The sequence below is a fragment of the Cygnus atratus genome, chromosome 5, assembly GCF_013377495.2.
Source record: "Cygnus atratus isolate AKBS03 ecotype Queensland, Australia chromosome 5, CAtr_DNAZoo_HiC_assembly, whole genome shotgun sequence".
Taxonomy (NCBI): domain Eukaryota; kingdom Metazoa; phylum Chordata; class Aves; order Anseriformes; family Anatidae; genus Cygnus; species Cygnus atratus.
This window is the reverse complement of record NC_066366.1, coordinates 21,804,891-21,821,713: the sequence shown is the minus strand read 5'-3', so window position 1 is coordinate 21,821,713 and position 16,823 is coordinate 21,804,891.

The following is a 16,823-nucleotide window of genomic DNA, read 5'->3' as shown; positions in this document are numbered from 1 at the left end:
TTCCCAGGGTTGACAGCAGCTTTTGGTCTAGACGTACGGTGTACATTAAAAGGAGGAACAATGGCAAATATATTACTTTCAGATATAGAGTGATCATCAAAGATCTGCCCAAGGCTATGATGCATTAGCATCAGATCCCATCTTCAGGAAGTCCATCTGGGTGGAGGAGAGAGTTGTCATTACCTTCTGGCTTTACTACCCCACCTAGTTTTACAGGCCAGCAAGCAACTAGTTTGGGGTCAGCAAGTCCACTGTGGGTATGGTTATAGTGGAGAGCTGGGTCTCTATCCACTCCTCAACAGTACAAAAGTTATTGAAAACATTCCCATCCCATAGAGTAGTATTCTGCACAAGATTCTATTGAGAAATGATCTGCAAGGGCTAACATCCAGCAAAACCTGCCAGCTCATGGATGGCATTATGTACTTGATACTAGGGTCTCTGCAAATCCCAAAGGAACTGTTGATCTCTCTCCTGCTTAGTCACTTCCTTCTTCTGAAACAACCTCTTTCCATTAATCCTGAGTTTTTCTAGTTCTGTTCTTAGCAATCAACCACAATCTCCACGGACACTGGCTGGCTGTACCAGCCAGCACCAGGCCACGTCATGTACAACAAGAGGCTTAAAGAAATAGGTTCATTCAGTCTTAAGAAGAATAAGCAAAGGGGAGATCTTGTTGCTGTCTTCAGCTACCTACAACAATAGGATGAGAGGTGGTGGACACAAAATGCAATATGTGAAATTCCAATTAAGTGTTAGGAAAAATATCTATATCATAGTCAAACAGTGGAACAGGTTTCCCAGAGAATTTGTAGCATCACTACCACCCAAAACTCAATCAGACAAGGTTCTAAGTAACCTATTTAAGTCAGTGGTACTTTGAGTGGGGCTAGATGATCTCAGGAGGTCTCTTCCAACCTGAATTATTTGGTGATTCTGTGATTCTATTCAACTCCAATACAGGAAAGTGGCAGCAGGCAGTGTTTGCCATTGAAGAAACTAATTGAAAATCTGAGTGAGCCTGAGAGAAAAGGTGAAAGGGTGGGATTTATCAAAAATTAGTTTGTGCCACAGAGAAGTTGGTATTGTTCCCTTTGGGATATATTTTTTCTATGTTGGCATAGAGCACATTAAATTTACTAGAGTTATTCCTCATGAAAACATAAATAACACAGAATCAACTCCTAAACATGAACATACAAAAAATAAAATAGCTGATAAGTTTCTTTTCAGTATGGCTTATTCTATTTCAGAAAACATAGAACCCAATAAGTTATTTTCAAAGCACCTCTATAATTAAGTGTAAGTGAAGTATATCACTACAGCATATTAGTGACTCCATGTAAACATTTTTTCCTCCTGAATGGTTATAAACAGGCAAGCCATAACCTCATTTTTAGCTTTTTTCCACATTATAAATTCATTTTTCTCTTTGCAAAATGTCACTTTCTTTCCAGCAGGTTAATCCCAGGAGGTCTGGTAACTACAATTACTCCATTTAAATATTCCACATATCTGTCAAGACTCAAAAGAATTCTGTAGTGTCAGTTTAAATATAAATATATATAATTCTAGTTAATAATCATCACTTCAAGTCTGTTATGAAAACTGTATTACTCATTCAGAGTATGTGTGATGTTGTGTATGTATGCAGCATTTGTTGCAGCATTTTCATTGATTTATTGGTTAGAAAAACAACCATACTAACTGCAAAACATCAATGTTCTCATACAGAAAACAATGCTCTTCAAAGCTAAACTTGTCAATAAGTTTTTATTCTCATTATTTAAGGAAAAAAAGCATCAGAAATTACCTAGCTTTTTATATAAAGAAAGCTGAAAATTTATATAATATTTTAAAAGCAACTGCTAGGAAAACATCTTTGATGTTTTTCATTTCTGTATTATTTTCAAGTAAACCAAACCTTTTCATTTACCAGTGACCAGAACTTTCTTTTTTTCTTGCTAGGAGGTCGGAAGGTTGACAATTTTCTGTCATCTTATAAATAGCCTGAAACACTACACAGTAAAAAATAAGCATGTTAATGGTTTGGAAACTAAAATTGTAATGTTAATCTAAAACATATCACAAAGTTTGTTTCCCTTAAGTTAGATGTCTTCATCATGTCCCTGCTCACTTAGCCTGCTAGAATAGCCTTTGCAATAAAGATAAAAGTATAACTGTTTTTACAATGAGAGTTTCAAAGTAGTAGAACAAATATCCTTATGCCCAGCAAACACAACTAGTACCCATGAATTGCGTTTCAAAGCTTTTAATCTCCATGACAACCCACCTCAGATTCTTCAATAAAATGCCACTTTACATGCACACAAACATACTCATTTATGCACACCTACCATGTGTTCATAAATATCACCAGTGCTGTGGATCTTAAAATCATGTATAATACCACTGATTTCTTTCTCTTTGAAAACTAGTCAGTCAGCACTCCAGCTAAAACCTTAATTTGTATCCTTCTCTTTATATTAACTGTTGAATAAATAAAAGGTAAAGAGATAATATACAAAATATGTTTGAAACAGATAAGGACATACCTTGAGTTTTGGCAAGCATCAGGAGAAATACCCGACAAATAAATAAATAGGAATTATTTCAAAAACCTGTATAACAATCACAAGTTGCATGGCAGAATTACTCACAGTACTTTTTCTGTCTCAGAAAGGAAATAGTTGACAGGTATTATAAGCAGAGCGCTCAGTAAGTTGTGTGAGGAAGGATCTAATTATTGATATGAGTCACATATTGGTGTAAATGTGGCTCACACCTAATACTGGAAAAATCACAACAGATGTTTAAAAAAGCTGTCCCAAGACTAAAGTTCAATTTGAGCCACTCCAGGAAATAGAGATCTGCCTACACAAAGGAAACAGATATTCATTGCCAGTTGCCCAGTTTGTAATAGTGCTTTCACAAAGTTGACTAATTACGGTCAGTTATATTGCCTGATCTGTATTTTCAGGGCTAATGCCTTGGACTATCCATGCTTCCAGAGCCGTAAAACACCTGCTAGGGAGAATGTGCCCCATCAGTGCAGAATGTTGTATTTTCACAAACGGAAGAAACATCTATGCTCAGAACTGAAAGTGGGCCTGTCAAGCCTTGCCATTGGATGACCTGAACCGATCAGCACAGCTGCAACTCATATCCTCCTCCAGCCCACGGCTTCAAAAGGCAGCACGCCCCTCTTACCCCCAACTCTTTGGAGCATCTGCTCCAATAAATCTAGCCAACATTTCCAAATAACCTGTTTTAACAATCTCTCACATCTAAATCCACAAGACTCTACCCAATCCAAGAGACTTTATTAGTCTGGGTTATGTGCATGTGTTTCAAGTACAATTTAAACCTGTTAAGTTACTCTGCAAGGTAATGGCTGATGAACTGAGCAGATCTCTTTTCCCTTCCTTCTCCCAGGATATGTCAAAGGGTAGCTTAACCATCAACATCGAGTTTGGGAAAAGCACCTTTCTCCCTACGCATAGAAGAAGGAAAATTCTGAAGAAGCTTTCAGTCATGGTAACAGCCTTCCCTGTGGCACGCCAGGTCACCTCCCAGTTTCCTGCAAGTCTGCTCATCACAACACATTTCATCCTAATTTGTTATGTCAGTGCACAGGTCGCAGAATCATAGAACAGCTCAGGTAGGAAAGGATCTCTAAAGACCATCAGGTCCAACTTTCCTGGGAAAAGTGAGCCTAGATGAGGTTATCTGGCACCCTGTCCAGATGACATAAAACATGTAGCTGCCTTATTGTCAGTCTGGAAGCAGAGGTGAAAAGCACAGCAGAGAAAACAATGAAACACCACCAAGTATCTATTGTGATAGATATGAACAGAAATTCTCATAATTGTTCTGGTTGTCCATTCATTTCTACCATCCTTGCGCTGACCTTCTCCAGAGGTCACTCCAGTGTACATGTTAGAGGAATGAAGGCCTCTTCAGCGAATCACTTTTTGCATGCTACGTCAGAGGAGCTTAAGTGTTTAGAAGGGCTTGAGGGCATGTTGAAACAGATTGAGAGTTAGAAGACCTTCTCTGCATACGTGAATGACTTGGCCTTTAAAGGAATATCAAAAAACATTATGGATTCAAGGTAGTTGGCTCACATACTGTCTGCCCCAAAAGCCTCACCCCCTTTCTATAGCTCTATCAATATTGAAGATCTATCATGCATTCTAAAATGGCATTGCATTATATTCTAAAATAAAAATAACTTGCGTAAGTTTCACAGATTAATACCAAATTAAGTTATGTACAAACTTCAGTATATGAAGTCTGCTGTTCATTTCACTGCAAGTCAAGAAAATTAGTCTGTCAAGATATATTCATAAAATCCTTGCTCTGCCTAACCTCCTCTTCATATAATAGTTTCCCTGCTTGAGTAACTTTGGTACGAATCTGTATTGAGACAGAAACTCATTTGCCTTTTAGACCTTTATGCTACTTCTAAATCAGGCAAAAGGACGGAAATTCTAAATGACAAAATTAAATTACTTCCCTAAAGGAAACTTAAAAAATCTTTTCTCTTAGTTGAAAAGTTACAGGGTGACAGATATATATATGCTGACAAGAACTTGGAAGGTAAAATAAAACCTTTCTTCAAAAGAATACCTTGAGATGCTTCCTCTTCCAGCCTTTCTTCATTGTTGGCTAGTTTCATTAATTGTAGGTTTTCATTTTCCTCCCTCCATTAAAATGACCAACTAAGATACCAGAAGACAATTCAGAATATTTATAATGTTTTTTCATGTGTGTTGAATACAACATGCTGCCTCAAAATATTAACCTTTCACTGTAGAACCACAGAGCCATTTATGTTGGAAAATACCATGATGCTGTCAAAAACAGCTTCTTGGATTATTCAGATAGTCATTGCTTAAATGACATAAAAGGTAGGAGTTACCTTTATCTGCATTTCCAAGATGTAGAGAGCCTAAGGTTGGCCTTTCCACCTCTAGAGCATGAAACATTGTAGAAAATAAGCCTGTAGAGATTAACCTTATTATTTTTCACTATTTCTTTAAGGCACTGTTAAGATCAAATTAAAAAGACAGGGAGATGGACTTTTCATGGTGCCTATAGTTCAAAGTAGATTAAGATAACCACAAGTTCAGAGATACTAATACTTATTAACTGTAATGATGTATTTTTTTCCATATAGCTGTGACATTGATAACAACTGCATTGTAGATAGAAAACCTTATCATCAGATAGCAAAAAACTTCAGTCACCACCTAGACTGTGTTTCTAACAGAAATCTAGTTCAGAGACCCCAGGAATTGGCAGATCTGTTGAGCTGTAAAGACCCAATAAAGGTACTTTAAAGACCAAGCCATGCAACTCATAGTAAGAATAAGTATCTTCTTTCTACTGAAATAGTTTGTGTCAAACAAATGTTTCACTTAAAAAAATAAAAATTATATGTCAATTTTATAACTACTACATCGTGCAGTTAATTCTCAAATCAAAAATACCATTTGTCTAGGATCCTAATGACATTTATAGGGTCTATAATTAAATAAACAAAAGATACTTTACCATGTCTCAGTGTCTTGTCCTTGTAAAAATAACATACCGTACTTCTGCAGAAATATATCTTTTTTTCTGTTTAGCTTATTACCTACAGAGAAAAAGTTTTAGGTATCTTTTTATGTCTTGTAGCTGTAGTCCCTAAACTATATGTAATTACTTTCAATGAAAAAAGAAAACTATAATGGGAATAGCTTTATTGTCATATTTTTACTAGTGGGTGTGAGAATTGATTTAACTTACAGGTACTGATTATTTAATTGTATTGATATAGAGCATACAGCCTACCATGACTAGTGAATCATTCAGACTGACAAGAGGAGGTGTAAAAACTCTTCTTGCTTCTATTCTGCCACATCCTTCTAGTTTTACAAAGGAAAAAGCTTTATTCATAGGTGGGGGTTAGTAAGCCGTTAAAGTTCTTGATAACAGCTATGAATGCATAAAGCAAACACATCAAATCCATATGGTAAAATTCTGAAATTAATTGGATAGTGAAACAAACTATTCCGACAGATGACTACATCATCAGATACACAATATAGCTAACACTGAGCCTACATATGGTTTAAAAATAATCTTTGTAAACTTAAAAAAAATAAGCTTATATACAAATTGCTTATTCCATTTCATTTGTTAGTGTATGACCTTTATTCAACACAATTGTTGCAAAACCCCATTTACTTGTTTAGATGTGAAAAGACACCACAAACTATTAAAGTCTTAGCTACATCATTATGTACGAAAGTAATTGTACCGTGTATTTTTTCAACCTATGGCCCTGCAGCAGTAGTTGATTAAAAGAGCATGAATTTAGTCTGCAAAATAATTGTGCTTTGGACAATACTTGACCAAAAGTAATTAGCAGAATTTAGAAAAATTCTCAGTGTGGCTTTCAGCAACCTGAATAGATAAGTTATCTATAGGTAAGCTTGAATATGACTGCTTGAGTTCTACAGTCATATTATACAGGAATAATAGAGCTCAGATTTTAGATTCACAACAAAGCACAGACTTTGGGCTCAAAAAAGAAAAAATCTGTTTTTCTTTTCTTCTTCATCAGGTTTGGTTATACTTTTCACTAAACACAAGATGAAAAGTAAGAGACTGATGGATTCATATAAATCTCTTCAGTTATTTTCAGTATCTATTCTTCCTGGGGATAATTAAAAATAAAATGCATGTCATCTGGTGTCTAAATAGTTATCATTTTATATAGTTACAGACAACAACAGATTTTAGAGCTATGCTTTTCTCATCCTTTCTCATATAATATTTAAATTATGTACATCTTTCTTCTTTTTTTCACTATGTAGTATGCATATCTGAAATTGTTATCTTGTATTTTCAGCATCATTAATAATTCCTATATTAGTATCAATTAATATTCTAAGAGGCTGGGCAAAAGTAATAGCCTGAAAGCATTAAGTAATGTGCCTACTAACAGAAACGTTAAGATTAGATTTTTCTTTCTTTTATCTTTGTTTCTTGAAGAAACAAAAAACAAAACAGCTGACTTAGAAAAGATCTAGTATTGGAAGAGCTGTGAACTAGTGATTATATTCACTAAATAGTGAAAGAGTTCCTCTTTTAAATATTGTAACGTTTGTTTTGCCAAAAATGAAGTGGGTTTCTCCAACAAATCACTAAAAATTTGTCTGGTATTTGTAGTTCAAGAACAGCAATGTCATTGAAGGGAAATATTGTCTCCCTCTTTTGTTTGTTACAAAGGACTATCGTAATGTGTCTGACTGCAAGGCAAAAATCTCAGAAAATGGAGAGGTTGAGAATGGTTGTATATTCTGCACAACTTTGGAAGTGACATGTTAGTAATGGTCCATGGCAAAAAAAAAAGCTGCTGCATCCAGACAATTCTTTGGTAAGAACAAGTTTTATTTAATGGTATAAAAATGGATGGCTAGGAAGAGAATGAGATAGACTATTCTAAGTAATGTATCATGAAAAAAAATAGAATTTAACTTAGGATGACACTTGAAATGAAAATAGTCTGGACAAAGATGAAGTTTGCAGATCCTGAGGCAAGAATCTTTGTGTTTGTATATTTCTCACAGTTTATTTATAACAACTGGAATTTCATCGTTGTTGATTTTCAAGTTGTTTTTCAGAACAATGCATAACACTATTTTTACTTAAACATGAAATAAAAATTAAAAATATGATAATTCAAGTTGTTTATCAATTTATAATTACTAAAAAGGATGAAACCACTAGAACTGAACTCACCCTTTGAAATGACAAAATTGAAGAGAATCATAAAAACAACTTAGAGACCTGAATAGGGAATTTGAGCATTGATACAGGATGTTGCAAGTCTGATAAAGAAATCTATTAAAATATTGTAATTCTGCATCAAATTATAAAAATACTTTTAGATGAAGTGAAAAAAAATCAGAGAATTGTAAAACCTAAGAAGAACAGATAATGCAATTATAAGAAGATACAGGTGAGCTACTTAAATTACCATATTCCACTTAACAACTCAGTGATCATAATCATTTTACAACTCTATTATATCTAAAGCTGGAAGAAAAATTTAGAAAATCATTAACTCCATCTAGTGGTGATTTTCTGTAATTTTCACTTACAGCTATGCTTCCATAGGGAACTATATTCCAAGCTTTGGATTCTAATTTGTTATACTTCAAGAAACAACAACAGATAACAACAGCAATCCACTTGATTGATTTATGAAAATCTTTTAGACTTTTTATAGTATTGAAGTAAATCAGTTTCAAAACCTATGCTTAAGAGTTTAAATTATGTTCTAAAGGAACTCAGTAGCAATGCCAACATCTCTTCCAAGAATGGTGGTCAAAACATCTTGCAAAGAAAACCAACAGCATTTTTCATACAGTACAGCTTGGGAAACTGAGGCAAGGAAAAATTAGGCTAGTTTTTGGCCAGAGCGAGAATGTGGAAAAGAGCATTAGTCTCCCCAGCTGCTCTGGTCAGCCTTCTGACCACAGAGGACCATGATGAGAGAGGCCATCTTTCTCCCTGGATATCTTTGCTCAACCCAAGAACACACTGGTAGTGACTGGAACTCCATAAAGACATATGAAATGAAATGTTATTTTTCCTTTTCATAACTTAGAGGAGGGAGCCATATCACTGCAACCACCACCTCAGCCATTAAAAGTAGTCAGGTTTGCAGTCTACTGAGACAATGCAAAGACTCAGACTTCAGAAGGTGATCTGCTTATTCAGTCCCTACTAGTGTACAGTAGAATCAAAGTGGCAGCATGGCATGAGGAAATTTACACTGCCACTCCCCAGTGATCTATCTTATTCTAAAGAAAATAAATAGATCAAATGTCCTGGGCAGTAACTCTCATTTTCCAAAAGCCTTTAATCCAGATGAAGTCATTTTCTATATTCTTGTTCATGTAACAACTAAAATGTAAATCTGCTTGTGAAGTTTTAGACATGGAAAGCAGTATGCACCAGCATGTTTATTCAGGGTCCCTGAAAGGAAAATGTAGTCTACAGTGGTCAGAATTGACAGATGAAAGTAATTTTAACATTGTGAGGGTTTGAGTCTTTGGGGAAGTGAGGACATCAACCAAGGTTTAATTTTTATTGCTATTTTTACAACAATACTGTTCGGCAATATGATAGACCTCAGGAAGTACGCCCAATATTCACCCCCAGATTTTCCTTGACAGGGGAACAAAAATGTCCTAAATACTGTTGTATTCTATGTAAAGTCAAATACAAAACATTTCCCACATATTAATTTGAAAACTATCAATAAATTGTGCAGTGGTCCATAGATATGAGAATAGTATTAATTACCGATATCAGTAAATATAATTCCATAACCAGGATGATAAAAGTTCACCTTCATCTGTCACTGCCATGACAGTGATAAACTGTACAGCCATAACATCAAGGGCACTGGGCAAAAGATCAGAAATACACTGAGCTGTGCTTTTAGATGTTACAGTAGAAATATAGTGAGCTGTGCTTTTAGATGTTACCGTCTTGGTTAATCTAAAATTTAAACGTTGAAAGCATTCATTGGTGAAATTATCCAAAGATTATTTTGGGTGAGTAAGCTTTGCAAACAGACTGCTCTTCTAAAAGTATAAAAAGAATGCATCAATAAGAAGCTCACTTACCCTCTGGTGGTTTTAGTCAACCACAGCTGATTCAAAGAATCTGCACAGCCAAGCCCTCTCCCAACCAAACCTATCTTCCATTGACAAGAATACTAAGGAAAAATCAGTGAACTGAAGGAACTCTTGGCTACTGGCACTCTCTTTCCCAAGCCATTCCATATGTTCAATTATTCCTTCCCAAAGTGGTATTCTGCATGTTGTCTTTATCAATACCTGTGGAATGACAGAGCATTTAAAAATAACTTGCTAGACAATTGGGAGGGACTTGGTAGCTAAACAGTTAAAAAATGCTGGAATTTCATAGGGTACTTATCAGCCATGATCACCCAAAGAAATCATGGAAGTCCTTTTCCAAATTTTAAAGTAATGGAGATACAGAATTACTTCAGATCTTCATACATGAGCCAACTGCAAAATAGCAAGAGATCAGTCATTTGGGAAATCCTCTCTTGAATAATCATTTGGTAAGAGTAGTTTGATATGTATTTTGTTATGAGTTCCAGCTGCACTTCTTTTCTGACTCTTCATAAATAAGATGTAGATCAACACAGTAAATGCAGAATTTCAAAAAAATACTTTACTATACTTTTTTTAGCAAGTGATGCAGCAAACAGATCTGTAAGAAACACAGCTTTATTTAATGTATTAAAAAGACCAGTACTGAACTTTTATATTTGCTTTTTAAATTACAACCCAGACATAGTCCCCTGTGCACAGTTCTAATACAGTGGGCTTACAGCTATATATCAGAACTTTCTTCTCCTATTACAATCCTACCTTAGAAAAAGGAAAAATGCCTGACAAAAGAACAGACATTTTAATAGGAATAATTGTCCAAGTTTGAATTTTAAAACTATCAATTTTATAATAATTTTCTTTATTTGTATATATTTGCATATTTGAAAAGAATAAAGGCAGTACTCTCTTGACAGAGATCCAAGAAAAGAAAGGCTTCAAGAAAATAAATACTGTCTTGCTATTTTTAATTTTTTGTCACGCCAACATTAAAGCCTTAGGCAATTTGCAAAATGTGAAAAGTCTGGACAATCAAGGATTGTGTTAGTGTTTCAGCTCTAAATTTCTACAATGATATAACACTTATAACATCTCAACCAAACTTATTTGTGTTCTTCAAAGAAGGTCTTCCTCTGCAGAGTAAGAGGATAGCAAATTAAACACAGAATGCTTATCTCAGGGTAGCACAGCTGAATTCAGATATTATAATAAATTAAAACAATCAAGAATTTAGGTAATATAGGCATTTGAAGGCTGAGAATGTAACCTCATCTCAGTGCTTGAGCAGAAATAGTAAAGAGGTTACAGGTCAAATTTCCTTTCTCTGTAAATAGCAAAGGAATCATCAGTAACAAATATGAAAATCAAGAATCATATTCACATGCTACCAGTGAATAATCATTCCTTGACTAATATTAGTTCATCTGGTATTTTCCTTACATTTATCCACAACCTTCATGATAGCATTGCATAGGCCTTTCCCTCCCTGATTCTTTATTTTGACAAACCAAAAGAGAGAGAGAGAGAGGAATCATAACTCCCTGATATCTTCCTGCCTTTTGCTTAAGTGAAATACATCAGCAGAGAGTTCATTGGGGCCATCACCATCTTTCTTCCACTTTTGTCAGACTCCAGAACTAATCTTTCATGCTGAACTTCCTATATTAGCATCTAAATCGTTTGAAAAGAGAAAAAGTGTTTCAAAACAACAAAATTGTAACAGGATCTGGAACCTGGAACTGGGATCTTCATTCATATGTAATTCAAAGGCCTTTGTGCAGCACCAGAACAATGATGTACTCCTCCCTAAGGGTACAACACCGCTTTCACATGGGAATGGAACATTCACCCTGTTTCCATTTTTTCTTGTCTGGGTCTTATGAAAACAAAGGATTTCTAGAGTGCACTGAAGGATGATCTACCATTGTCTGACAAGCCAAAATTAGCATCTTTATTGTCACAATTAAACCCGAAAGACTTAAAAAAAAAAAAAAAAAAAGACACTGTCACACCAGCTTCCTTTCTGGTGTGTGAAGCTTTGACCCTGTATCTGTATAAATTTTGAGAGTCTTAGCTGTCTTAGTTCTGAATGATGTTCAGAGCATCAGTATCAAAGAAAAAAAAATATGATAGACTGGTTATTAGGTGAAAGGGATTTAGAGTGAACTGTAAATGATAGTTGATTGTCAATGACAATTCATGACTATGTTCACATTTTTTCCAAAATCTGAAGCTCTTTGCCTCATTAAAGATTAGCAAAAGAATAACAAATCTTCTGCTTTTTTTCTTATTATTATTATTATTACTTTTTAATTAACTTCTCCATGAACTTTTAGCAGAATTAACATGCTACTCAAGTAATATGAGGAGACAGAAACTTTCTTCAAATAAAGCAAACCATCATCTAATGTACTCTTTTTGTTGACTTTGAGGTGCTTGAGATTTTTTTTTTCTACTGCATCCACTGGCTGCTCCCTCATCTGAGTCTTCCTGGATGGCTGATGTGAACCTGATTCATGCTGTGCTGAAATGGACAAGGGCACTCCTACAATCAGTTTTCTGACTTGCTTAGTTTTTACTTTATAAATCATCTGCCTACAGTCTACCTGAGTAAAGCACTTTCGTTTTTTTAATAGATTTCAGTTGCTTGCTTGCTTCTGTTTATTTATAAAATCTTTAAGATTTCCATAATAAACTAAACAGAAAATAACATCTCTTAAAGGAACACCCCCTGCCCACCTTTAAAATAAGTATTCTATTTCATAGAATCATCGAATGGTTTGGGTTGGAAGGGACCTTAAAGATCACCAAATTCCAACCCCCTGCCATGGGCAGGGACACCTGCCACTAGGCCAGGTTGCTCAAAGTCCCATCCTACCTGGATTTAAATGCTCAAAGAAAATATTCTGTATTCTACTTAGCCAATATAGATAAGTTCCTTGACTAAGGTCTGTTAGGAATTACATAAGCAAGGCTACCTATCTCCCTTATTATATAAGAATTTGTAAACTCAAATTAATATCTCAAGAAACCCTAAACTGTTTTAAAAATTTAAGAAATACAGAAACACTTTGCCCTTCAAAGAACTAAGTGGCAGTAGAGTACCCTGGCATTTTCACAAATACATTTCCCTTAAACCTGTACAAAAAAAAAAAAAAAAGAGAGAGAGAGAGAGAGAGAGAGATACAATTTTATTTTGCAATATTTTGAAGTCTCTAAAACAAAAGTATTTCTCTTTAGAAAAACTAATTTATGTGCTTGGATCCTGAATAAGCCTTCTCTGTGAGGCCTGGCAGTGTTCTTCTGCCCTTTAAAAAACAAGATTCATCTTACTGCTGAAAAGATATTGTGACTGGTTGTTTGCATCTTAATCAAATACTTCACAAGGTGTCATCCAGCATCACCCACAACCTGCGAGTAAGGACTCTACAAAATACTTTCTGCAAGGCAAGTATTACTGACATTTAAATATAACTTTCAAAAATAAAACAAAACATAATCTATTCAAGCAAAAGAGAACATTTATACCTACTGGCTAGTGTTTGTTCAGGTGGATTGGGAGATGATAAGTGCACTTGGGAATGGGCAACCCTGGTTATACATACAAACTGGGGGATGAAATGCTGGCGATCAGCCCCACAGAAAGGGATCTGGGGCCTTTGGTTGACAGCAAGCTGAATGTGAGCCAGCAGAGTGCCCTAGCAGCCAGGAGGGCCAAGCGTGCCCTGGGGTGCATCGGGCACGGCATTTCCAGCTGGTCAAGGGAGGCGATCGTCCTGCTCTGCTATGTGTTGGTGCAGCCTCACCTCAAGTACTGTGTGCAGTTTTGGGCGACACAGTATAAGAAAGACATAAAACTGTTAGAGAGTGTCCAAAGGAAGGCTACAAAGATAGTGAAGGGTCTAGAGGGGGAGATATATGAGGAGCAGCTGAGGTCACTTGGTTTGTTCAGCCCAGAGCAGAGCAGGCTGAGGGGAGGTCTCATGGCGGCCTGCAGCTCCCTCACGAGGGGAGCGGAGGGGCAGGTGCTGAGCTCTGCCCTCTGGGGACAGCGACAGGACCCGAGGGAACGGCATGGAGCTGGGACAGGGGTAGTTCAGGCTGGGTATCAGGAAAAGGTTCTTCATCAAGAGAGTGGTTGGGCACTGGAACAGGCTCCCCAGGGCAGTGGTCATGGCACCGAGCCTGATGGTGCTTGAGAAGCATTTGGACAAGGCTCTCAGACACATGGTCTGATTTTTGGGTGGTCCTTTGGAGACCTAAGAGTTGGACTTGATGATCCCTATGGGTCCCTTCCAGCTCAGAATATTCTATGATTCTATAAGTGGAAGTTTCCCTGCCTTTTATTTACAAGATGAAAAAGGAGAAGCTTCCTAAGTTTCTTTAATTTGCCACAACATTTCGATGAACAAGCAAGAAAAAAATACTTAGATACATAATCTACAACATTTTGGTCATCACATGTACATGTAGCACATCGCAAGTGCTTTCTCAACTTCAGAAAGGGTAATAGACACAATGCATATAATCACTTTCACCTCAATATTGCAGTTATTCCCCCAGGGTTTGTCTCCTAAATGCATTTCTCTTGCCCTTAGCAGAGTGCTAGTCATGGATCACAGTGTTCAGATATATCAAAAGAGAAGTGCCATTTAAACTTTTAGCTCAGGGAGGAAAAATTATAAGCAATTCAGCTTATGTCCCGTTTGAAAGGTCAAGGAATGGAACAGAGTGGTATTGCATTTATATAGACACATTAAACTCCTGACCCAGAATGAACACAGCAATGCAGGCAGTATCTGAGCTCTGCTGGGTGAAACCACATCGTCTCACAGCAGGAGAAATATCACTCCTAACCACTGCAGCTTACATACCTGCTTATTATCTGAGCAACCCAGTACCAGGAGACCTGAAATTGCTGTTTTGTGAGGAAATTCCTGCTGCCAAGAGGTGGTGTGTTTGAGTTTAAAAGACACTGAGAACAGTCAGAAGTGATTTTAGATCAAAACATTCAAACAAGAATCAGAAAAGATAATAGAAGTAGGAAAAATAAAGGGGGGGGGGAGAAAAAAACCCCACACACTTGGGTTTGGTAGTAAATAGTGAGCTAATACTAATGGTAATGTGAAAACAAAGGAACTAAGAGAGTCCATGGTAAAAAAATAAATAAATAAAACAAAAAAAGGTAAGCTGGCCACTTTTCTACTAACACCAATTAAAAAAAAATAGTTTACTTTTATTAATATATGATCATACAAATGGAGTATAAAATGCTGCCATCATGGTTAGGCCCCTAAAAACTTGAAAAGCTATGCCATGACTGAGCATTTCCATATGTGAGTTGGAGCTCTGGACAGCCTACCATACTTCAGATGGTTAGAGAAGGATGCTATTATTTGTCAGAGGTTTACATAAATAAAGAAAAATGTTTGAGGCTCCATCTAAAAACAAAACAAAACAAAACAAACATAGCAACATTAAAATGTTGATTCTTTCTTTAGAGCTTTTTCTCCCTTTTGGGTAGGGCTACCTGAATGACTGATAAAGAGTGAAAGATATTTTTTTCTGACTGCAATTAAAAAATAAAAATAAACAGAACAAGTCAGATGACTCAAAATGGAATATAGTGTATTTGGAAATTATCAGCATACAGAAAAGGAAAGGAAGGTATATATTTCAAAAGATGGGAATAATACAATAATACCATCCCCTCTGCATTCAATAAATCATTAGCTGGAACATTTATCCTGAGTGTGTGAGATTGGGGTTTAACCCCTGACTCTGAAAAGACAACATTAAAGCTCACTTCCATTGGCAGTATGCCACTTTCTTTTATATGTTAGAATAGTCAGTAAGCCAAGGAAAGTACAGGAAGAACAATAACAATTCTTGAAAATGTAGATTCAAACCCACATAGGAGGATGAATTTATCCTGGATTTTTCATGTATCATGTGCGTGCTAGGTTATTGGACAATATGGGACTATGGGACACCCACCATACTGAGGCACATTTAGGAAAACCAATAAAATTTGTTAAAAATCTTTTTTTTTTTTTTTTAACAGTCTCTAGTTTTTGCCCTGTTTCACATCAAGAGATGCCCTTCTTCTTTTTCAGAATTACCCACTGTAAGGACATGTGCAATACTCAGTTATTCTGAGGATATCTGATTAAAAGCTATTTAATATACAAGCTTTGGACAACTGACAGAAGTATGCTAACCCCCAGATATGCAAACACTACATACAAAACAGAAGATAACGGGGATAATACCAAAGACCAGAAATCTTGGGCCATTGAAGAAACCACTCAAAGCATTGAGGAGTTCCCACTGGAACTTTCTAACTGGTGAGGGATAAAGAGGATTACCACAAGCCTTGGGAAAGAACAGACTTTTATAGGATATTAGGGTGCTTGTGTGATTCTGCAAAATACATTATAGTGTATTTAGGGGACATGCCAAAACTGGGGAAAGGGTGCGATGGAGGTACATTGAGGAAGACAACTTTGAGGATGTGGGACAACAGGTAGGGGCCAGCTGTGTGTAAACATTCATCTTGCCAAGACCTCTGCCTGATCACGTCAGCCTTTTCTTATTAAACTCTACTGGACTGTCCTGAGTAAGCTCTCTACTCTGCATGTGCAGCTAGCAAACTTCAAACCAGGCAGCTTGCAAAGCGGGTAAGAGATCTGGGGCCCAGCTCCTGGGGCGAGCTTACATCTGGGGGCCAGATACTGCAGACTCCAGGTTTGGGAGATGAGTTACCAGGGACAGTATAGCTCTGCACTAGGTATGGGAGAGACCCTTTTGGGTGGCGGGATGAGGTGGGTGATCTGCTAGCATGCTTTAAGTCTGATTAGCCAACATTTAAGAACAGAGACAAGCCATTTCTATTCACATTTGTGTGGCTGCAGCACTTGCATATGTCATGCCTGTAAAGTCACTGTTTCGTTTGTTGCTTGTGCTACTTGATTTGCTGTGGTCAACAGCGCATTACAGCAGCATTCAAATGCCACAAGCATTTGTGTAAACATCACTTACAAAGCTTTAGCTGAAAAACTCCATTTTACTATAGCAAACATTGTTATCACGACTGTGGCCTTGACCAGAGGCAAA